General features: G+C 34.5%; 1 protein-coding gene across 2 annotated transcripts in view; it reads left to right on the top strand.

Annotated features, from left to right (window-relative positions):
• LOC141461489 (uncharacterized) overlaps nt 1-24711 on the top strand; it is a 379234-nt gene that overhangs the window by 76153 nt on the left and 278370 nt on the right. The window lies entirely within an intron of this gene.

The following is a 24711-nucleotide window of genomic DNA, read 5'->3' as shown; positions in this document are numbered from 1 at the left end:
GCAGATCCTCCGCCACCTAGTCGATCCATCTATTTGGTGGGCGGCCCCTGGGCCTCCAGCCCCCAGGCTTGCCCTCCAGCGCCATTCTTGGCCCGCGGCTGCGATCCATCCTCATTAGATGGCCAGCCCATTCTTGCTTGTTTCACTCTTGTCACCAGGTCCGCTTCCCCGAAAAGGATTTGAATCTCCGCATTGGTGCGAATACACCACTGGCCGTTCTCACACACTGGTTCGTAGATCCTGCGTAGAACTCTTCTCTCCCAGAACCCCAACAAATGTTGGTCGGCACTCCTTAGAGACCATGTCTCGCAGGCGTACATCACTACAGGCCTAATGACCGTTTTATATATTATTAATTTGGCCTCTCTGGAAATATCGCGGGATTTGAACATTTTTTGTAAGGCAAAATAACATCGGTTTGCCGCAGCTATTTTAGCCCTCACGTTGGCTTCGACATTATTGTCCGCAGTCAGTACCGCAACCAGATACTTAAAGGCCTCCACACGTTCATAGACCTTGCCCTCTAATTGCAGGCTGCCTCTAGAAACTGTGTTTTCTGTTCGTTTACATGGAGCCCCATTTCTTTAGCCGCATCCACAAACTCTTTCATGCAATCCTTTAAGGAGTTAATGTTACGAGCCGTCGGCACGACGTCGTCTGCATAGGCGAGGATCTGACATAGCCGGTTGTAGATATTACCTCCGGGGTTGATTGTTACGCTTCTAACTATCATCTCCATTACGAGATTAAATAAAGTAGGTGGCAGAGGATCTCCCTGTCGTAGCCCATATTTAACTATTATCAATTTGCTAAATATGTGATAATTGCTTACAATTTGTTAATTAAGGTTTAAACAAATTGTTTTTCATTGCTTAGCAATTTGAATCTCAATAGTGTTTTCCAAAGGCTGGAATATGCTGAATTTTGACAACGAATTTTAATTTACTTAATTAAATCGATTTCAACCAGTAGATTTCTGTTTACTTTCATTGCTTCTAGTTTCATTCATCTAATAATAAGTGCTTTAAAGCTAAAAATAAGAGTGAACCCAGTAGACAAATACAAATCTATTCTGATAACGGATTGTAACAAAGCTGATGAAACAATGAATGGAAATAGAACACTCTAGAGGTGTTTACTTTCATTTTCTGAACAATGGTACCAACTCTCAACGTGGCATTCACTTGATTTTAGTTTTTTTTGTTGTTCTTAAAACAATGTAAGAACCTTCTTCATTGTTTATAAAATGTTCGATGTAACTTTTTTTTACGATAGACGTGCCATCATAAAATTAGCATTAATTTCACGGCCAACAACAGGAGCAGTAATTAGTTTGTGTTATTAAATTCGTACTAGTTAAAATTGAAAAAAAAAATAAAATAGAACTTATAACTGTGTTTCCAAACAATTCTGAATGTATATTTGTACCTGTAATTATTAAAGTAACGCAATTTATCCTTAATAAGTATTATTTAGCTCCATTATTATTGTTATTAACTTGTTAAGGAGGATGCAATTATAGATATAATGAAACTAGTGCACATAATATTGCACCAATGTTACTTCATTATTGCAAAATCTTATTACATGTATTACCTTCCAATGGTCATGATATTTGTCTCTATAATTGCTGGTATATTTTTTTTATCGTACTCTTACAGATAATAAGAAGTAGTTTTCATTGGGAATTTCGAAGCTCCCTGAATTTAAATACGAGGGTCGTTTGAAAAGTCCGTGCAAAAATAAAAACTACTTAATTTTTTGGGGTAAACCTTTTTTATTTTTCAACATAGTCTCCTTTTAGGCTTATACACTTCGTCCAACGCTGCTCTAGTTATTTGATCCCTTCCGAATAATAGGATTTGTCCAAGTCTGAAAAATAGCCATTCGTTTCTGCAATCACCTCCTCGTTTGAATAAAATCTTTTTCCCGCCAGCCATTTCTTCATATAGGGGAACAAATAGTAGTCCGAGGGAGCCAAGTCTGGAGAATAGGGAGGGATGTGAAACGAGTTGGAACCCTATTTCCATTAATTTTGCGACCACAACTGCTGAGGTGTGAGCTGGTGCGTTGTCGTGATGGAAAAGGACTTTTTTGTGGGCCAATCGTGGGCGTTTTTCTTGCAGCTCGGTTTTCAAACGGTCCAATAACGATGAATAATATGCACCTGTAATAGTTTTACCCTTTTCCAGATAGTCGATGAGGATTATTCCTTGCGAAGCCCAAAAGACAGTCGCCATAATCTTTCCGGCCGAAGGAACGGTCTTCGCCTTTTTTGGCGCAGATTCCCTCTTGGTAACCCATTGTTTAGATTGTTCTTTGGTTTCAGGAGTGTAGTGATGTATCCATGTTTCATCCACAGTGACGAAACGACGCTTAAAGTCCTGCGGATTCTTCTGGAACAGCTGCAAACCGTCCTTGCAACACTTCACACGATTTCGTTTTTGGTCAAGCGTGAGCAATCGCGGCACCCATCTTATTTTTTAATCAATTTTTATAAAAACTGGATAGAAAAATTCCTAGAAGGAGTCAGTAAAAATATAGCTGTCTCCATTCCTTGCACCAAAAGTTTCTGTTATCTATTTTTTGATCTGATATTGCTTAATATTTTAATGATGAAATGTTTATGTTAATTTTGAGTGTGAAGGAGTTACATCTGTCCAGAAAAGCAACTTATAATTTGTTCATCAAAAGTGATAATTTTTTTGTTATAGAAAGTTATCTGTTAACGAATATAATATTTAAGCTTATTTATATTATTAAACTATTTAAATTTACAATTTTTTTTATCTTATTATAATATTAATCATTTTAATACAATAGCTAAGTATAAAGAGAATGCAATTAAGTGCTAAATATGAATTCATGAGTTCTTACAAATTATTTATTTGAGTTGCTACAATGTTTATTCTGTATCTAAGGCGACAGGAAATATTTTAAGAAGATTATTATAAGGTTTTGCCTGACGAATTGAGGATCTCTCAATGGTGCAGTATTGGTGTTGACTTCTTTCTTTTTTTTCCACTTTATCTATATATCTTGATTGACTGATTGGTACGCTGTGTGTCTAGCAACCCAATCTATTTGGGCAGCACCCTTTGTTTTGCAAATATTTGCATTAAAATGTTTCTCTCTCTCTGCCAGAACTACAATGTAAACAGAGATAAATAAATATAAATATTGCCAATTCAATAAGTTTAAATCAACAGTTGTGAGTGTATTAATCATCTACTTGCACCTTTACCCATAATTCAATTATAGAAGTTAAGTTGGCCACTCTGCTTAGATACCTCTTTGTGGCCAGTTACCGGCGGACATCTTTTTCTCGTTGGTTACCTCTTTGAGTTAATTTGAGTATTTTTGTGTGAATATTAAATAGTTTCATGGTGAAGTTTTGTTATATAAATTGTATTTAATATATTCTTAGTGCGTGGTAATCAGTTTTAGTGCAAATAATGTAGTGATTTTTCTTTAATTTGTGTAAGAAGTTCAGTGCTGTGTCTTGGATTGGAGATCTGTTAGCAGATGATCTTTTATTATTCTTTAAACAAGGTAAATCTTTATTAAAATCAAATTTAATTTCAAATCTTAATCGTACTTTTATAATTCTTGAACGAAATTTATAATTTATCTTTTAAATATGGTTAAAAATAAGTATTGGTGTTGCAGTAGTTACTATCATCGTTTGGCCAAATTTTTAGAGTTACATTGTTACAACAAACTTTACAAAATATCTTTAATTGATTTACAAACGTTCTAATACATATTTTAATCTAAATTTTTTATGTAAATGGTTCTAATTTTATAATTTGTATTCTAAAATGGTTCAAATTGTAACTTTAGATAACTAACGCTTAAGTTTCTCTTAATTGCCGACAGGAGCGCTTCATGTCTATGTCGGCTAGTTCTTTTACTTACTTTTACAACTCTTTAGGGGAAGTGCAATCGTTCGTCCAGGTTTTCGACTTTGAGTATTAACCAGAATTACAGTTTTTATAAGAGAAAAGTTTTATAAATATTTTGTGGTCAGCGTATCTCAAAAAACGTAGAAGCTTGTTTTATATATCGAGTTCACACTTGATAGCACAAGTGTAGATCTGTAAGTTCTAATATTTTCCCAGTCAACTTTCTTCTTTAGGCAAAAGATGGTTACGCATCCCTCTAAAGTAGCATTCTTGGTAATTTATTAAATCTGTCACTCATTTGTTATAAAAGAAATCGCTAAACTTCCAAAAGAATTAGTTTTTTTCTGAATGTGTTTTTGCTTCAGTTTTTCGAGATTTTCTCGCAAACCAATTGAGCTTAATTATTTGCATTCAGTGGACTACTACTCTGTTAATTGACTTTTCAGTGAGCTATTTTGCTTTACTCCTTACTGTAATAATTTCAGTTTTTTTCCTTATTTTCATAATTTTACATTTCATATTTTTAAAAATGTGTATTTATCAATCTACTAATTATTTATTTTTGATTTGTTTCAGGTAAGAAATTGGTGGTGGCAGATTTTTTAAAAAGGTATTCTCATTTAATATACATGTATACAGCTGCAACCTTGTTGCTCTGCACTGGCGGACAAATTAGCAGAGATACCCTTTTTATTTCTTTGTCTCTAGTAAGACTTTTCTCGGTCTAGAATGGTTGGAACGATTGTCTTGAAGCAGTGATCTTTATGGTCCGTAAAAGTCACTCCGCGTGATTTTGTTAGTTTTAGTTAGCGTTTGTCTGTTGATACGGGTAGTGGCTTACTTCAGATGCTACCCCTGTGTATGTTTTGATGATGACAGCGTGAATGGTATGTGCTGCTATACAGAGTTACCAGTGGAATGGTTACCACCAGAACTGGTTTGCCTACCTCCTCGTTTGGGAGAATAATGAAGATAATAATCTTTGCTCTTTGTGTGGGATCTTATTTAATTTGTGAAAACGAGTATTTGGTAGGCAGTTGTATTTATTATTCTCCTTTGTTTAAGAATTGTCGGTGAAAGTCTGTAGTCTTTTTTTTCTTCAGTGGGTTGTAATCCAGACTGGGCAGGCTTATATTAAAAGAAATCTAAGGAGCCGTCTTGCAGAGCAGGGCTTACAGTGTAGGATTGTTTCTGTTAATTAAAGGGTATAACTGTTTCAGTCGATGGTATACGAGGGTCGTTTGAAAAGTCCGTGCAAAGTCAAAGAGATAGCACCACTGGCGCGTATCGAGGTTATCTTTAGTTAGTAGCATCTCTTGGAAGAACACACACCAAGTTTCAGCCAGATCGGTCTATTTCTTTGTGTTTGGCATTCGTTTGAGTCGAGGAAGTCGAGTGATTTTCAAAAAATGGACGAAAAAGAATTTCGTCTGTTGATTAAACACTACTTTATGAAAGGTAAAACGCCTCAAGAGACTAAAGAGAAGCTTGATAAACATTATGGTGACTCTGCACCTTCGATTAGAACAGTTTATAAGTGGTTTCAAAATTTTCGGAGTGGCCATATGGGCACAAGTGACGCTGAACGTTCTGGACACCCTGTTGAGGTTACTACTCCAGAAATCATTGATAAAATCCATGATATGGTGATGGATGACAGAAGAGTGAAGGTGCGTGAGATTGCTAGTGCTGTGGGCATCTCGAATGAACGGGTACATAATATTTTGCATCAACATTTGGACATGACAAAGCTATCCGCAAGATGGGTGCCGCGATTGCTCACGCTTGACCAAAAACGAAATCGTGTGAAGTGTTGCAAGGACGGTTTGCAGCTGTTCCAGAAGAATCCGCAGGACTTTAAGCGTCGTATCGTCACTGCGCATGAAACATGGATACATCACTACACTCCTGAGACCAAAGAACAATCTAAACAATGGGTTACCAAGGGGGAATCTGCGCCAAAAAAGGCGAAGACCGTTCCTTCGGCCGGAAAGATTATGGCGACTGTCTTTTGAGATTCGCAAGGAATAATCCTCATCGACTGTCTGGAAAAGGGTAAAACTATTACAGGTGCATATTATTCATCGTTATTGGACCGTTTGAAAACCGAGCTGCAAGAAAAACGCCCACGATTGGCCTACAAAAAAGTCCTTTTCCATCACGACAACGCACCAGCTCACACCTCAGCAGTTGTGGTCGCAAAATTAATGGAAATAGGGTTCCAACTCGTTTCACATCCCCCCTATTCTCCAGACTTGGCTCCCTCGGACTACTATTTGTTCCCCAATATGAAGAAATGGCTGGCGGGAAAAAGATTTTATTCAAACGAGGAGGTGATTGCAGAAACGAATGGCTATTTTTCAGACTTGGACAAATCCTATTATTCGGAAGGGATCAACAAACTAGAGCAGCGTTGGACGAAGTGTATAAGCCTAAAAGGAGACTATGTTGAAAAATAAAAAAGGTTTACCCCAAAAAATTGAGTAGTTTTTATTTTTGCACGGACTTTTCAAACGACCCTCGTACTTGTTGAAGTTTTTTAGGCGTAGGTCTTCATTCCGGAACCAACAAAGGGAGAAACTTTTGGCTTCTGTTTTTTTGAGGATTCAATTATTTAGCTTCCATCTTTATGTACAGCTGATTGTAAGTCAGTGATGCATTGGTTTAATGCCTTTGTTGGAGGACGCTATCATTGTATCGTCTGCGACCTTAGCTAACGTCTTGGATGAAGGTTCTAGAATGTCTGAGCAGTATAGTTGTAAGAATAGGAGGACTTATGATTGCTCCTTGGGGAAAACCCGCGAGAAACTATACTTCAGTGCTAACAGAATATTAATTTTATCAATTATATACATATTTTTTAAGGATATTGTATTATATCCTTGACTTTAACTGTACTAATTGACACATTCTACAATGGAAAGGATACAGTTATAGATACATAAATGTATTATGTTGGAAGTCAGCTTTTTGCAATTGGTAATTAATAATTGAATAAATGATTAACATTTTCTGTAAGTCAATAACACTTGATTTACAATATAATAATAACGGGATAAAATAGTTAACAAATCTAATGATTGCGTAGTTTCCGGTTACGACTACGCAATCTCAACTACACGAACGACCAAGACATTCTGCTTATTGTGTTGCAGATAATCTTGGAGTTATTAGATTCTTATGCACTATTTATTTTGATTATTATTTTTTAATTATGTTCAGTGCATTTAATTAGCAATCGGTTTAAATTTAGATGTTGCAAGAAATCAATTGCATTATTTTCCGCTTCTGTTTTGTTTTTATTAAATTTACGAATTTCCAAAATTAAGTTTGATTTTTTTTTAGCACGGTTGCCTTTAATGTAGATTGTTGGTTATGTGGTCTAGAGTAGACGATGGGCTCGCCTCACTCTATTTCTCCTACTAGGCTTTCTTACAGTAATGCCTTTGTAACATTCGATAAGAGTTAGAACAATCGATTATCGAGGGAAAAAATTTAAATACTCTATTTTCGAGAAGTTGCAAAAAAGAGAAAATCAACGATTTGTAAAAAAAATCAAACGATCCTAATTTTTCTCACTTTGATCAAAAGAAAATAATAATTCAACTTATTTTTCTTTAATTTAAAATTTAATACATAATTTGACTTTTTTATATAAAAAAAATTAATATATTTTCCAATTTTGTTTTTCCTTCGTGATGGAATTTATCAAAAGTTTTTCTTTTTAATGAAGGATTTAGCATTTTCCTCTTTTCAGCTTTTTATTTTGTTTTCTTTTGATGAAGTAATAAAATGGCGGCTTTGTGTTTTTCCTCGTACTAATTCTACTTTATTAAAAAAAAAAACAGTAAATTTACTTAGTAGCTTTTAAAATTGAATTTTGAACTCAGATATTATTAGAGAAAAAGTTGTTCTGATTATTAAAAATTGAATTTATTTTTAAAAACCTCACACACGACTTAAACGAACTGAAGTTAACAGACGTTATCGACTGCTTAAAAAACTACTAGACCAACGTTCAAAACTTTCACTTAATAAAAAACTATTGATTTACAATTCTATACTAAAACCCGCCTGGATTTAGTACTGGTATTGAACTGTGGGGTTCAACGAAACGCTCCAATCTGCAACGAATTTAATCGCTTCAGTCTAAAATTCTCCGCACTATCGTTAAACGGTTCCATTTTACGTTTCAAATCTAATCATCCACACAGACTTGGAAATTTTGTTTGTAGGTCCCAGGTTGCACGAACTCGTTTTAAAAATTTTCATCAGATCTTGCACTTTCTTGTCCGCCATTTATCCTCTCATCATCATCCAGATCATCCAGTGGTATACGATTTTCTCTCTTCTGAAGAGAGTAGCTAATCCACGGAGACGACTTAGGGGAGTATTATCACTGGGTAACTTCTCCCCTCAATTAGTGAGTTTATAGTGGTGTCAGTTATTGTCATTGTTACGTATGGCGTATCTAGGCGCTAAGTAATTTATTTGGGATCAGAATTGTATTCACTATTTCCTTTTCAGTATATTTTGCTTAGATAAAAATTTTGAAGAGAAATGAGGGGGTGGTGCAAAATGTTAGTTGTTTGCAAACACTTGGAGCAGGGCGCGAACAGAATTAATGGCCACTTCTCTCTTTGCACCACATGTGTTCTCTCTTGTCATCTAAAGGCCGTTTTCCATTGGGGCACTTGGCCATAAATTTTCTCTTGTATTTTTTTTTTATTTCTCTTCCTGCCGTAAGAGTTCAAAATACAGTCACCGGAAGTTTGACTGATTTTTAACGAATTTTTTTTTGTAATAAATTTCTTTTGACGGTAACTGGCACCTTATTTCTTTAAATTTGAAACAAACCTTGGTTAGAAAACTGGCGTATAAAAATTAACCCTAGTCTAAATACATAGTCTTCACACTCAAACGTCAAACTCCACCACCTGTCTTCTTACATCATACATTACCACCAGCCGACCATGTGCCTAGACATGTACCTAGACAGGAGATTTACCTGGAACCCCCATACGAGACTTAAACGTACCGAACTAAACAAACGATACAAACTTCTAGCCAGACTACTCAACAAACGCTCAAAACTCTCACTACAGAACAAACGACGACTCTATACAGCTCTTCTCACACCAATATGGACTTACGGACTCGGAACTTTACGGAACAGCTAAAAAATCCAACATCAATAGACTGCGCAAACACTCCAATCCAAAATACTCCGCCACATAGTAGACGCTCCATTCTAACATATGTTAGCAACCACACAATACATACAGATCTCCAAATTCCATTCATCTCTGAACTTGCCTAAATCCGATACAAAAAATTTTCACCAAAAACTCTCATTTCATCCCAACCCTTTAGCTGCGAACTTGGTCTTCAACTACGCTACCCTCTAATCCTCGAAGACGGCTGAGGCGCCGTTGGCCCCGTGAATTTCCTTAAAAAGATAAATAAATTTTTTTTTTTGTAAAAAGTGGTTCTAGGTTTTTCGGACAAGATGGTACTTCAGACATCTTTCTTATCTTGGCTTAGTGTTACTTGTTCTTCCAGTTGTGATCTTATCGTATTATCGCTTTCTGTTCAGCTATTACAGTGTTCGGTTTCAAGAGTAAAAACAAACAGGTTAAGACCCTCTCACAACTTTTTGCTTACCGCAGTTTATTTAAATTCAAATTCTCTCGAAATTTATAATTTCTACTAAAAAAATCGTTCTTCTATTTTACTCATGTCCAGTTCTAAGGCACCATTTTCAAATAAATCTCTAAAATTGCAAAAAGGAAAATATATTCTTTAAAATGGAACTTCTACTAGCTAATTTTCTTCAAATTGGAAATATTGATTATACACTGCTCCACAAAAAAAGTGGCGCACTTTAAAAATGCGTTATTTTTTTTCTCTGTAACTTTTTTGTTCTACATTTTATTTTAGTTAGCAAATATAAGAAGTATAAAGTTACGGGAGGGCTAAAATAAAATAAAAAATGATCTAAAAGAAATGAAAACCTTTAATTTAACAAAAAAGTACTTCTCGGCAAAAAATGAGTTTGAAAAAAAATGTATTTCTTGCGATTAAAAAAAGAGAAAAAGAATTTTAGTGACGTGTATTGCTCGCATTACTGCATCCTATCTCCTCGGCATACTCCTTATTAAATTTCTCACGAAATCTTGTGTTAATTCCTCCCACATCTCCACTAGAGCACCTCGCAACTCTTCTAAGCTCCTGGGAGGATTATTACTCCATCTTAATCGCCTACCCAGCTCATCCCAAAGATGTTCAATTGGATTTAAATCCGGGCTGCGTGCTGGCCACCTCAAAACACGAATGCTAGTGTCCTGTAGATATTGAACAACACAGGCGGCAGTGTGTGGTCGGGCATTATCTCGCATAAAAATAAAATTCTCCCCAATAAATGGTGCATAGGGTATCACATATTGCTGCAAAATTTCCCTCACATACAAATCTGCATTCAAGATTGCCCTGTTGAACACGTGGAGCTCAGTCTTAGCCTCCATAGAAATCCCAGCCATCACCAGCACTGAACCACCTCCGAATGGTAGTCTACCAGAAATATTGCACGGAGCGTAGCGCTCCCCAGGCCTTCGGTAAACTGGGTAAACCCATCAGGTGCATAGAGAGCAAAAGGGGACTCGTCTGAAGTGAGAACGTTTCTCCAATCGTTCTCAGACCTGTTGCGGTGTTCCCTAGCGAACTCTAGACGGGCTCTCCGATGGTCTACGGTGAGCAATGGTTCCGTGGCTTGCTTCCTAGAGCGTAAATTCATTTCAGCAAACCTTCTTCATACGGTTTCGGCACTGAGTGAAACTCCACGAACAGTAAGCAGTGTTTGAGCTGTTTCAGAAGCAGTTGATGTACGATTTCTTAGAGTGTGAATTCTGATAAATCGGTCATCAATTGCTTCTGTGGCTCTTGGTCGACCCGAACCTTGTCTACGAGTGCAGAGGCCTGTCTCCTGGTAACAATGGATGGCTCTACGTACGGTGGTCTCAGGCAACCCTAACGTTCGAGCTGCGTACCGTTGACTCCGTCCATCCTCAACTAATGCAATAATACGGGCCACTTGCTCTGCTGTAATTGAGAGTTTGCATTGCTTTCAGCTTGAAAAAAGTCGAAACGCAACTGTCAATAAATTTATTTACTGCTGAGGTAAAGTTCACGTTGTTCTTTACACAAAAAGTCCGAAGGGGATTAAACGAGGAATTGCTTCTCTATTTAGTGAAACTTAAGACCTTGATTCGATTAATTGTTCCCTGACAGTTTATGAAAATAATTAAAACTAATAATCTTTGCCTAAAATGTGATAAAACAAAAAATAAACGCTTTTTTCAAAGTGCGCCACTTTTTTTGTGGAGCAGTTTATTAATATCCTTGGCTTAGTGTTACTTGTTCTTCCAGTTGTGATCTTATCGTATTATCGCTTTCTGTTCAGCTATTACAGTGTTCGGTTTCAAGAGTAAAAACAAACAGGTTAAGACCCTCTCACAACTTTTTGCTTACCGCAGTTTATTTAAATTCAAATTCTCTCGAAATTTATAATTTCTACAAAAAAAATCGTTCTTCTATTTTACTCATGTCCAGTTCTAAGGCACCATTTTCAAATAAATCTTTAAAATTGCAAAATGAAAAATATATTCTTTAAAATGGAACTTCTACTAGCTAATTTTCTTCAAATTGGAAATATTGATTATAAATTTTATCTTGATTAGAACATAAATAGTAATGAAAGTAGGACTTAAGTTAAGCCCCAACTAATAATTCTCTCGCACAGAAATACCCTTAAATTTTTTTATTAATTTTTTAAAATGCTCTTTAAGAGAGCATTGTAGAACTAATGCGCGGAAAGTATATCAAGCTCAAAGGGAATCGTAGGAGTCATTTTGTAGCTAATCTCAAAATACTGAAAGATTGATTAAAAAAAAAAAAAGGTCTCTTTCAATTGGCTGATTTTGTTCAAAAACATTTTTGAGCGGTCCAAAATATCAAATTTGAATTTCCTACGACTTTTTATTTTTTAAGAGGTTGTGCTCACATGAGGTTACACCAACTTTAAGGTTCATTATTATTACAATTTTGTATAAAGTATAATTTAGAATTAGATGTACCCCGCACGTATTTCAATTAGGAGAGTACCATTAGTTGGATGCTGTCTACTTCATTCCAGTAATCGCTACAATCTGCTGCGAGGCTTAGAGCAAATATGTGTGCCTATTTACCAGACAGTTTGTTGGATAATCGCTTTGTTTTATTTAACTAATACTAGGCAGTAGAGTAAAGTCTGTTGGGGATGCCAAGCTAAACCGCACAACTAAATTAGGAATTGAGTAAACATAAGAACCTTCCTACGCCATTTTGTTTACATAGAATGAGTACATATAGTTTTAGAAAGTGAGTTTAGAATTTGGTAATTATTTTTTATTTTTTCAATTAATTTTATTCTATTCCCAGCTGGAGAAAATATTGCTTGTCTCAAATTTTTCATTCGTTGTTCTTGTTATTGAGATGAAAATGAAGGGGGAAAAACCACTGGTTTTTTTCTGAAATTAAAAGAAAATTTGTCAAATCTGAATTGAAGATAAAATCTATAACACCAGAAATTTTCGTTCGGTTCCTATAAAAATGGAATTTCCGTCATTCTATATGCCGGAAGTGATTGCCTAACATACAATTGTTAAATGGAGCGTTTAAACTCCAGGTAGGAACGATATATTCCAGTTCTGTTTAGAAGAGCAGAAAATTACTTATAAAAGAAATCCATTCTAATAATAACAGATTTTACAACTTACGTATAAAATACTTATAAAGATAACAAGATTTTTATAACAAAAATTATCAATACAAAATTTTGATTTTCCATCCAATTACAGTAGTAATTTTAATTACGTTTTATTTCGTCTTTCAATTGTTTCTATCCTTGATTTCGAAATTGGGTTTTCGCCCGGAAATACATTTTATTGTTTATCGAAAACATCTTTTTAGCATGTCTTTGTGAATAGAATGCCCCTAAAAGTACAAAATCTTGTATAAATATTCACATCAACTTATCTCAGTTTATTTAAAGCAACTTTTTTTCTCGAAATCTATAAGATCTGGGTTGTTGCAAAAAAAATGCGGTTGTAAACGAGGGTTTACACTATATTCTAAAGAAAATTTGGGAATTTTATCTTTGATAGGAAAAGAGAAAAAAAATTGTTAAAGTTGGGTGTTTTTTTCAACGTTACGCTTTTTCGTGAAATTTTTTTTACGATCAACCCGTATACAACTGGCCTACCGTACTAAATAGATAGTTGACATTAAAGTTAGACAAGTTAACATTCTCTTCGCCTAGAAGTAGCCTTTAATTACTTATTTATCATTTATTTATTTATTTATTCAAATTTGTACAAAGGTAAAACCTGTTACAAATGGAGTTCTGCTACTTAGTACTATGACAAATATTCCTAATATAATATATTAATCACAACACAAAAAACCAAAAGCCGGAAACTTAAAATAAATTAAATAAAATTAAATAAACAGAAACTTAGACCATATCAAAAAGAAATTATAACTGATCACTCATTTAGAACAAAGGCTCTTAATTTCAATACATTTTCAAGAAACTTATAGATACGATATATTGTATGTTCAAAAGGAGTATTAAAAAACAGATTTGTAAATTCAGAACTGGCATCGTTTTCTGCAGTTATATTTAATTGCTTTCTAAATAGCTTGTATAACGGACACTTTATAAATATATGTGTTAAAGTTTCAGGTTCGTTTAAATTACATAAAAGGCAAAGGTTTTTTGGACTAATTTTATAGGTAATTTTATTAAGTGTAAGTTTGATAAAATAAGGGCCAGAAAGTCTTATTTGGGCGTAAATTTTGATAAATTTGAAAGGAATAGAGCTCTGAAGATATTTCTGAGTTTCATTCAACAATACTGCATTATTCCAAAATATATTAAAAGATGACTTTAAGACTCTTTCTAAATCGGCTTGAATTAAATAATTTTTGTATCTTTCTAAAGTTATTTTAATGTTTCTCTTAACTCTGACCAACTCCTGTAAAGGACCTAAATCGTCTATACTAATGCATTTCAGACATTCCTTGGCTTGTGAAAACCAATTATATTTGATCTCCCCTGGTTTAAGTACACTATAATTTACAAGGGTCGCAAAACAGAGATATAAAAAACTATTTTCGGCTGAATTACTGATCTTAAACATCCAATGAAGAGTTGATTTTAAAATATTAAATGAAAGTTTTAACTGGTCAGTCTCCAATCTAATTAAGTGATTTGGTGTGGTCCGCGGGAGACACAGTAAACGTTTATAATAATTCATTTGTACTTTTTCCAATTGATCGCCATGCCTCAATGCCCATACAGGACAACAATATAGTAGACAGTAATTTAATCGTAATTTAATTGCAATATAATTACAATATTTAATCGTAATTTCCGCCTGGAAAATGTTTCTAGAAAAAGTAATAGCCCTACTAGTGTGCTATAAGTTTAGGAAATCGTAGGTGATGTTTTCAAGATAATTTTCAATTGGATTTTCACCAAAACCTTGTGTGTGTGTAAATATTTGACTTTCACGTAATTTTATTTATTTAATTTATTTATTTATTTTTTTTTAAAGTGACGGTGGACTTTCAAAAAGTTCGTAAATTTGTAAAAATCACTTTTTTGTATTAAGGGAGCTTTAAAATTGAAAATCTACACGATTTTAAATCTCAGGGAGCTCAAATTTAGTGTGTTAATTAATTTTGACTTTAGCCAGAAGTCTTTAACCCCTTAATGCGCAGGTTTAAAAAAAAAAAAAAAAAAAAAAAAAAAAAAAAAAAAAAAACCGCTATATTTTATACTTGAATAAGTAAGTGTTATAGCTTACAATCCCATGTAAATGAGCAGTTTTTGATGATCAACCCTTATACAACTGTCCTACCGGACAGTTTTAATAAATATCAATAAAACGATTGTTTTTCTTTGCTTTCACATTATTTTCAATTCTCGATTATATTTGAGTTTAAAAAATTATAGTAGCATAAAGTACAACGCCGCTCGAATTATCTCGAGTTTAGCGCGCCAGTTAACTCGAGCGTGCACGTTAAGGGTTTAAACTATATTTAATCACTATTATCAGTAAGGGAAGAGTTTTGCTCAATTTTAGAGCATTGAATTCAAAACAAGGAGGTCCTGAGTTAGCATCCTGCTATATAAGGAGTCTCTTACCACTCAAGTATCGGGAGAACACTGTCTCTTAGCCGGCAATGTATTAACGGAATTTTTAGGCACTAATGAATTTTGATGGTGTTTTGTCTTAACTAAAAGAACAAAAAAATACTTAAAAAAATATTATCTTTCATTAAATTATTTTAGATTTCTTACCGTGATTACTGTACGAGTAAATGTTAATATTATATATATAAATCTTTCTCGGCGACTGAATTTCGCTGTGATTTAAAGAAAACGAATTAAGTTTAGACAAAGATCTGCGATCGCATGATGAAATTCGTATGGCATTGCATTCTATGAGCGTTTGGTGAAATTCCCATTAATGTTGCTGGAGCTGTTTTAATCTGAAAATTGGAAATTTTATTTAAAGTTAATTCTAGATAGGTTGATGGCAAATATTTGTTTTTTGATCCACTAGGTTGTGCTATTCATTTAGATAGCTAATTCGGTTGTGTTGTACAATCTGAGAGTGTTTACCAAAATGGATGAAAACAAGATGGCGAGAGGAAAGAAAGAGATGATGAACAACTGAATGTGAGAGTGCGTACTAGATTTGTAACTTCCAACTGTTTGATTCATGGACGATCCATCATCAGGTTGGCGGTGTTTAAGTTCCGAACAGAGTCGCCAAGTTTCAGTCTACCTACCGCTGTTATGGATACCATTAGGAGATTGCTTTTGGACTCTCCCTTATCCAACGCCCACATCAATTCTCTTCAGCGTCATCAAGAAAAACTTTTCCTACTTTCTAAATTTATACCTTATGTAAATTGTCAAATGTATCAAACGTGAATCATCTTGAGGGTATTTTTACAAGGGAAATAAAGGTTTTAGGCCGTATGAGTGAGAGAATGTGTTTTTTTCACGATATATGCATCACTATAATTCATTAAGAAATAGAAAATCATGAAAAAAGTCGGGAAAAAATCAGAATTTTGACGAGGTGCAACGAGACAACACGAACTTGGAAGATTTGGTCAAAATCGAATGTGCCTTTTTTCTGAAAAGATTTGTATTATTATTTTTGGGTGGCTAATTATGCGTTTAGATCTTAAATCCCCATTTCCAGGTAAATCCAGTTTAAGCCTATTCTGGGATAAGTGCCACTTTAAAGATTGACAAATATTTTTTGTTAGTTTTCCATCGATTTTTTGAATTATTATTATTATTTTTTGTTATTATTATATTTTTCCACAAGTATTAAAATTAACCTGTAGGACATTTGTATTTGGGTTCATTGTCAAAAAATTACATGAAAAAGCGTAACGTTGAAAAACACCCAACTTTGACAATTTTTTTCTCTTTTTCTATAAAAGATAAAATTTCCAAATTTTCTTTAAATTATAGGGCAAATCCTCCCTTATGACTGTAATTTTTTCGTAATAACTTAGATCTAATAGATTTCGAGAAAAATAGTGCAAAAAAAATGGGCAAAAACGTCATTTTTGAAAATTGTTCTTGTTGTGTACTAAATATAATTATATCAGTAAATTTTTATTATTAAGTTGTATTTTTAATTATTTTATTTATTATTTATTTGTATTTCATTTACATTGAATTTATCTAAAACAAGAAAAAATTTATTAAAATATGATATCGTTGGGACGAAAACTTCGCTTATCTACTTCCTAACCGGAATAGTAAGTTTAAGCTTTCTGCGGTTTCCGTTTTTTCGGTTTCCATTCAAGAGAGAGGGATCAACCATATTAACCATTATTTCTGTTAATAATTTTGTGAAAATAACAAAAACATTTGCTGTTAATATTTACTCTTGCAATCATAAGAAAAAAATTAAGAAGTTTCCTGGCTTCTAAGCTAGCCGGTAGATTTATGAAGTGGAACTATGTGATAACCAAGCGCAAAGAGTAGTAGGTTTGATCTAAGACATTCAGTGTACAAGTGGAATGATCATTGAAGCGAGCGATGAAGAAATCCTGGGAGTCCACGGTTCGATAAATTCTGAGAGTTCTGACCGTGGTGTGGTTGTTGTAGAAGTAGGCCTCTGCTGGTATTATTACAAAATAAAGGAATTCTAGCTGGGACTTTCACACGGGTAATGTTTGCTTCAATTCTCAAGGTTTTCTTTCATCTTTGAACAGTTTCTTGGCTTTAATATGGGATGACTAAAATAAAAGGGCATTTTAAGGGGCAGCGCCATATCCCATAACACCTTCCTAAAAATCAATTTGCATCAAAAGAATTTTAAACGAAACCGGAAGATCTTTATTTTAAGCTCCATGAAAGTTAAAAAGAAATAGTTTAAGAGATTCCTTATTCCGGTCGAAGATTTCCTTTAAACTGAAATCTTTTTTTTTATTCTCACTAATATTTCGCAATGGTAATGCGTTACAATTCAGAGCAGAGACACTTTAGATTGAATCCTAATCTAAACCTTATTTGATCTGGAATTAGAAGACGCACCATTGGAGCTTATGCGGATTATGTCTCTACTTCTGAACTTACCAAATCTACACTATAAGCAACCCTGAACATTTCAGTTTGAACGGAGAGGAAGGAAACTTAGTCTACGATACAAGATTGAGTTATAACCAAGATTGAGTTAGCTTGCCGTAACTTGTGGATGAGACATTGTAACTCATGATTCTCTGAAAACAAGTATTTCCGGTATAAAAATCAAACGAACATTTGAAAAGATCGCGTTACTTCCGGTTTCTAAAAATTAGCAGATTATAAGATACAATATTTCATGTTTTGAGTTTAGTACTAAAATAGCCAATCTAGTAAGCAGTGGACTAGTTAAGAAAAAAAATCCATTTGTACATTTGTCCTTACAACTTTACCATGTCAGACATGTCCGCTTTAATGATTATTAATTACACTCTAATTAAGTCAGCAGTGTAGTTGTCACTTGATTCGCTTTCACGCACACTAGATTATTGTGTGCCAAGGTAGTAGGTGTGTGGTTGTTTTTGTTAATTTTAGATGTAATTAAAATAGGCAAAGGTATTGGTAAAAATTGATTATTTTAGATATCTCAGCTTCTTTTCCTTTGTAAATTTTTTTGGAAATTATTCCTCCAAAAATTGTCTTTAAACAACCCATATAAATCGCTTAAAGCAAGCACATTTTCCTTTTTTCTACACTTTTATTGGTGTGTTTCTGTGAAAGGCGTTATCAGTCTTTCTTCCTTCTATTCATACGTAGAACACTGACTTTTGGGGGTTTTACGGGGGCGTGGTCTTGTCTACAAAAGATCGTCTTACACTAGAGATATACGAGTATCTTCTTAACAAAGAGATTTCTTTAAGCTTTGTTTATTAACTGTCCTGATAAAAAGATCTCAGAATACAATTTGAAATTTACAAGGCAAATAAATTTTGGAGAATACGAGGGTCGTTTGAAAAGTCCGTGCAAAAATAAAAACTACTTAATTTTTTGGGGTAAACCTTTTTTATTTTTCAACATAGTCTCCTTTTAGGCTTATACACTTCGTCCAACGCTGCTCTAGTTTGTTGATCCCTTCCGAATAATAGGATTTGTCCAAGTCTGAAAAATAGCCATTCGTTTCTGCAATCACCTCCTCGTTTGAATAAAATCTTTTTCCCGCCAGCCATTTCTTCATATTGGGGAACAAATAGTAGTCCGAGGGAGCCAAGTCTGGAGAATAGGGGGGATGTGAAACGAGTTGGAACCCTATTTCCATTAATTTTGCGACCACAACTGCTGAGGTGTGAGCTGGTGCGTTGTCGTGATGGAAAAGGACTTTTTTGTGGGCCAATCGTGGGCGTTTTTCTTGCAGCTCGGTTTTCAAACGGTCCAATAACGATGAATAATATGCACCTGTAATAGTTTTACCCTTTTCCAGATAGTCGATGAGGATTATTCCTTGCGAATCCCAAAAGACAGTCGCCATAATCTTTCCGGCCGAAGGAACGGTCTTCGCCTTTTTTGGCGCAGATTCCCCCTTGGTAACCCATTGTTTAGATTGTTCTTTGGTCTCAGGAGTGTAGTGATGTATCCATGTTTCATCCACAGTGACGAAACGACGCTTAAAGTCCTGCGGATTCTTCTGGAACAGCTGCAAACCGTCCTTGCAACACTTCACACGATTTCGTTTTTGGTCAAGCGTGAGCAATCGCGGCACCCATCTTGCGGATAGCTTTGTCATGTCCAAATGTTGATGCAAAATATTATGTACCCGTTCATTCGAGATGCCCACAGCACTAGCAATCTCACGCACCTTCACTCTTCTGTCATCCATCACCATATCATGGATTTTATCAATGATTTCTGGAGTAGTAACCTCAACAGGGCGTCCAGAACGTTCAGCGTCACTTGTGCCCATATGGCCACTCCGAAAATTTTGAAACCACTTATATACTGTTCTAATCGAAGGTGCAGAGTCACCATAATGTTTATCAAGCTTCTCTTTAGTCTCCTGAGGCGTTTTGCCTTTCATAAAGTAGTGTTTAATCAACAGACGAAATTCTTTTTCGTCCATTTTTTGAAAAATCACTCGACTTCCTCGATTCAAACGAATGCCTCTCTGACTTTGCACGGACTTTTCAAACGACCCTCATACTTAGTGAATGCTTAAAGAGAGAACGCTAAGGATCTGCAAAGCATTGCAGGAATTTTTAATTCGATAAAAATTTACTATGACTCAAAAGGTTTCTTCTGAGTAAAAAAGTGAAATAATGCCTATTTTTATAAGCGAGCTTTACCTCCAACTACTACTAAATTAGGTATCGTGGACGAAGGCGACTAGCAAACATACTTTACTGTAAATTTCTCAAGTTAACCATTAAATAAAATCCAATACCTTGACCGGGGGAATCGAACCTACTAAACCAGCAATACATCCTAGTTTTGCGGGTATAGTTTCTTAACCGCTCGGCTTCCGTGGTGGCTAAATACGAGTATATACGAGTAAATACGTATATACCTATATACATAAAATCTAAAATAGCTCTTCAACATTTTTAAACCTGTTTAACCTCCACTTTTATTAGAGAAAATGTTTGTGAAAACAGATGGCCCCACTCAAATTAAAGCAAACTTCCCGATTTGCATTCGTAGCGGTGTAAAAAGATCAAATTCACTTACATCTGAACGCAATTTCAACAAGCATCACCGAGTCCAAAGTTTTTTTTTTATTCAAAAGAAACAAAAATTGGATAACAAAATCTGTCTATAAGGTCATAACCTTTGAGTTAATTTTTTCGCACCCCTAGAAAAGTTCCCTCTTGTCTTTGGTCGAGAAAACTTTCTCGTCATAAATTTCAAACTTTTCCTAACAAACTCTCCTTCAAAGAAAATATGAAGAAGTTTTAAAATGATATGTAAATTTTGATTGTAACCTAAATATAGTTGTAGCAGTTATTAATACAACTTGCATAACATTAACTTGATACTACCATCTCCAATATGGACGCTGGACTGGAGCGGTGTCGGTCTCGTAGTTACCTCTATCTCTTTCAACTCGCCTTCAGCTTTGACGGTTCTCTTTTAATTTATGCAGATCGTCTATGTTCCCCTTTCTAACTTCAACTTGCCTACAATACAGAGCTGTTCTCAATCTGCAGACAGCTCTGTCACGTAGGTCTACCTTGAAATTCATTACTGTTTCTTGCTTAGTACCTGAATAATCTTCTTAGTTTTCATCGCTGTTACTTTCGGTTGTTGTTCTTTTAAGAAGAAGATGATGTGCATCCATTTTTGAAATCGAGTTTCACGTGAAGTTTTTGGAAGCAAGTGGTTTTTTCCAATGCCCAGTCAAAGGGTCTACTTTCAACGCAAAATCAGAAAAGATGCTATGTAAGAAGTCTTCTTGACTGGACCAGCTGGAGGAGAGTAGTTGGCAACACTCGCTGAAATTTCTTGCATTAACTGTCAGAGATGATCACGACGCCAACAGCGATTCGATCGACCTGGAGGACGATCAGGAATCCTTGTGGAGTTTGAACAAGAGGATTTGTGCAGAAAGCAAGAGAATCAAAGGAATTTCCAATTTCTTAATATTCTATAGCAACGTAGGACATCGTTGGACATAGGTCGTTTTGGAGGGTAGTGTTAGAGATGTAAAATGGAGAATCTGTAATCTGGTGAAGTAGTTTTGATTAAAAGGACTACTAAATATATGGAAATTTAGAGTTTATTAAAACTGTCTGGTAGGACAGTTGTAAAGGGTTGATCGTCAAAAAGTGAACGAAAAAGCGTATAACGTTGAAAAACACCCAACTTTGACTATTTTTTTCTCTTTTTCTATAAAAGATAAAATTCCCAAATTTTCTTTAAAATTTAGGGCAAACCCTCCTTTATAACTGTAATTTTTTTGCAACAACCCAGATCTAATAGATTTTGAGAAAAAAGTTGCCGAAAATGAGCAAAAATGGCTTTTCCAAAAAATGTTCTTGTTCTTGTTCTTGTTCTTGTTACCTTTTTTGTAAACAACGTAGCGCCTAAACGGGCGAACCGATTTTCATGAACGAGATGTCATTAGATTCGGAATTTCATGTAGATTGCCTTTTGTGGGTCTCGATGATGTATTTTTTTCATGCGTTATGGAACAATAAATAAAAGATAAAATTTAATTTGTATGCCCTAATATATGTTAATTCTTGTCAGCCAATATTAAATACAGTTAGCAACTATTTCTTTATTAATAAATATGTTAAAATTAGATAATTGCTGCAATCAATAAGATGGCTGCCCCTTTCAAAATGCTCTCCCATTACAAATTACTTGAATTAATTCCTGAAACGATAGATCGTAATTTCTGGTCAGTCTAAAGGCATTCAACCGTTATATAGAGTTGAATGGTAAACAGAATATTCTGTGGGCCATCTCCTGGACTCTGTTCACATCCTGCACTTCCCTCCTCCTGATTCGCTCTTCCAAGTGGACATTTCTCCTTTCTATTAAATTAGTTTAGAAATGAAATAACGGAAAATGAATTTGACAGATTTTCACCTTCGTATAAAAGTGATTTAAAAAAAACAAAAAAAAAATAATTCCAGTTAAATAAAAATCGAACAAAATAATGGCGATATGAAAGTTTTAGTTTTAAATTAAATATGAAGGAAAACTTATTTCCCATTCAGGAATTTCCAAAGAAAATGAGTTCTTTTTTTGGTGAAAGTGTTAAAAAATTCAACGGAAGTGTACAAACTAATTATTAGAAAGTTTTAATTATTTTACGAAATTTTTAAAAAATAGAACAGAAGTTCTAGATGTAATAATTCTGTAATTTATTGAACTTTAAGATCGATTTCTGGTTTATCAAGTTGAAAAAGGTGTTTTTTTCGACTCTCTATTGTATTCAATTGTTGTTCAGCAGAAGCTGTGGCTGTTCACTGTCACGCTCGAGAAGGAACCTTGGTTTCTCAAGCTTTCAGAAATGCTACTTTTTAATAAAGCTCCTATAACTGACTCTTAGAAATATTTTTAACTTCACAATAGTTAGAAATTTGCGGTTAAACTTTTCTTGAATGGTCTGAAATCGAATTATGATATTTATAATGTATAGGGAGATTGGGACGCCAGAAATCCTTACGTTCTACCTAAGGCCTTCACCTTCTGGACTCTTAAGTTCCAGAAATAGTTTTGGATTATTGGACAGATCTATAGTTAATCCAGCCACTCTGTTTCCCATTTTTACCAACTTTTAGGCCTAAAAAAAGTATCTATAACCATTTATGCAGGGTATAAGATTATACCATAGGGATTGTTTTTCATATTGTTATGCTCAAATATCTTCTAAGCGATTCTAAGTTACCTGAAGAAGTTGCTGGTCTCAATGAAATCTCTTTCTTTTCCTAATTATCCTTGAGAAGCCCTTTTATTGTGCTCTTTAACTGTATAAAGATAACCCTTTAGTGCTATTCTGCCAACTCTAAACATAAATAATTTTTGAAGATACTTAGTTCTAATTCTGAATATAATTAAAGAAATTACCTTCTTTCTGACGGACAATTATTGCTATTAATGATGGCAGTGCCTTGCATATTTTCAAGGGGTTTAAATGAAAATTATGAGAATCTAGTATCCAAGAGTCGAATTTAGCTCTAAAGCTTCATCATTTCATCTTAGTACTTCTAAAAGAAGTTTTTGTGTTTCTTGAAACTCGAAAAAAATAAAGTTGCCAAATGCTCTAACTTGGTACTTGGTTCAGGTACGGTTCTTGTTCCCAACATTAACATTTTCGATGAAAGGGCAATTTTACGGTTTCGTTTCTTCGTAAGCAGCTCGATTTTTATTTAAATTAAAGATCCATTTAAAGCCTAATCCCCTTCATTTGACACTTTACTCAGGAAAGATTATTTTTTTGATTCTCAAGCTTTCGGTCCGCAAGTTTTTTTTAACATTTTCTCGCTGCTTGAGTTACAAACAGGTTCTTGAAAAGTCAAGCCGTCTCCTCAACCTAATTATGGACACTGTGGTGAACATTCAATAAAATTCAATTTTACAACCAAATTTGACGATTAAATTGTAATTAATTTATTGCTCACAGAGAGAGAGAGAAAAAAAATTGTGTTTACTTTTACTTTTAATTAATTTTTAAATCAAACTGCTACTGAATTTATAAATCTTTTATTTATTCATCTTGAAAATTTCTGCTCACTTGAACTGGAATAATCTGGCGGACATATTTGTTTTGGGTTGTGCCGCTCCTTTGTTCCGCTCCTTTTTTTTTAATGTTTTTTTATTTTGATTAACAAACTGAAACTCTGTTATTGTTTATTGTTCTATAAACTTTAACCAGCTTAAACTGTCAGTGATTCTTTACAAACTTTTTATATTGTTTATTGAATTATTATATATATATATTTTGTTTAAAAGACAGAGAACTTGTTTAAAATTAAGTTATCACTTAACGTTTAATCTGTTGATTTAACTTAAAATTTTCTTTTTCATTATTCTAGGAGAATCTAGCTTCAAATAGATTCCCTTATTTCCTTATTATAGGATGGACCTATTGTACGAGGGTCGTTTGAAAAGTCCGTGCAAAGTCAGAGAGATAGCACTACTGGCGCGTATCGAGGTTATCTTTAGTTAGTAGCATCTCTTGGAAGAACACACACCAAGTTTCAGCCAGATCGCTATTTCTTTGTGTTTGGCATTCGTTTGAATCGAGGAAGTCGTGTGATTTTCAAAAAATGGACGAAAAAGAATTTCGTGTGTTGATTAAACACTAATTTATGAAAGGCAAAACGCCTCAGGAGACTAAAGAGAAGCTTGATAAACATTATGGTGACTCTGCACCTTCGATTAGAACAGTTTATAAGTGGTTTCAAAATTTTCGGAGTGGCCATATGGGCACAAGTGACGCTGAACGTTCTGGACGCCCTGTTGAGGTTACTGCTCCAGTAATCATTGATAAAATCCATGATATGGTGATGGATGACAGAAGAGTGAAGGTGCGTGAGATTGCTAGTGCTGTGGGCATCTCGAATGAACGGGTACATAATATTTTGCATCAACATTTGGACATGACAAAGCTATCCGCAAGATGGGTGCCGCGATTGCTCACGCTTGACCAAAAACGAAATCGTGTGAAGTGTTGCAAGGACGGTTTGCAGCTGTTCCAGAAGA

Source organism: Rhodnius prolixus, unplaced genomic scaffold (assembly GCF_049639745.1).
Source record: "Rhodnius prolixus isolate KJV_2025 unplaced genomic scaffold, Rpr scaffold_6, whole genome shotgun sequence".
NCBI classification, from domain to species: domain Eukaryota; kingdom Metazoa; phylum Arthropoda; class Insecta; order Hemiptera; family Reduviidae; genus Rhodnius; species Rhodnius prolixus.
This window is presented reverse-complemented; position numbering and strand designations above follow the sequence as displayed.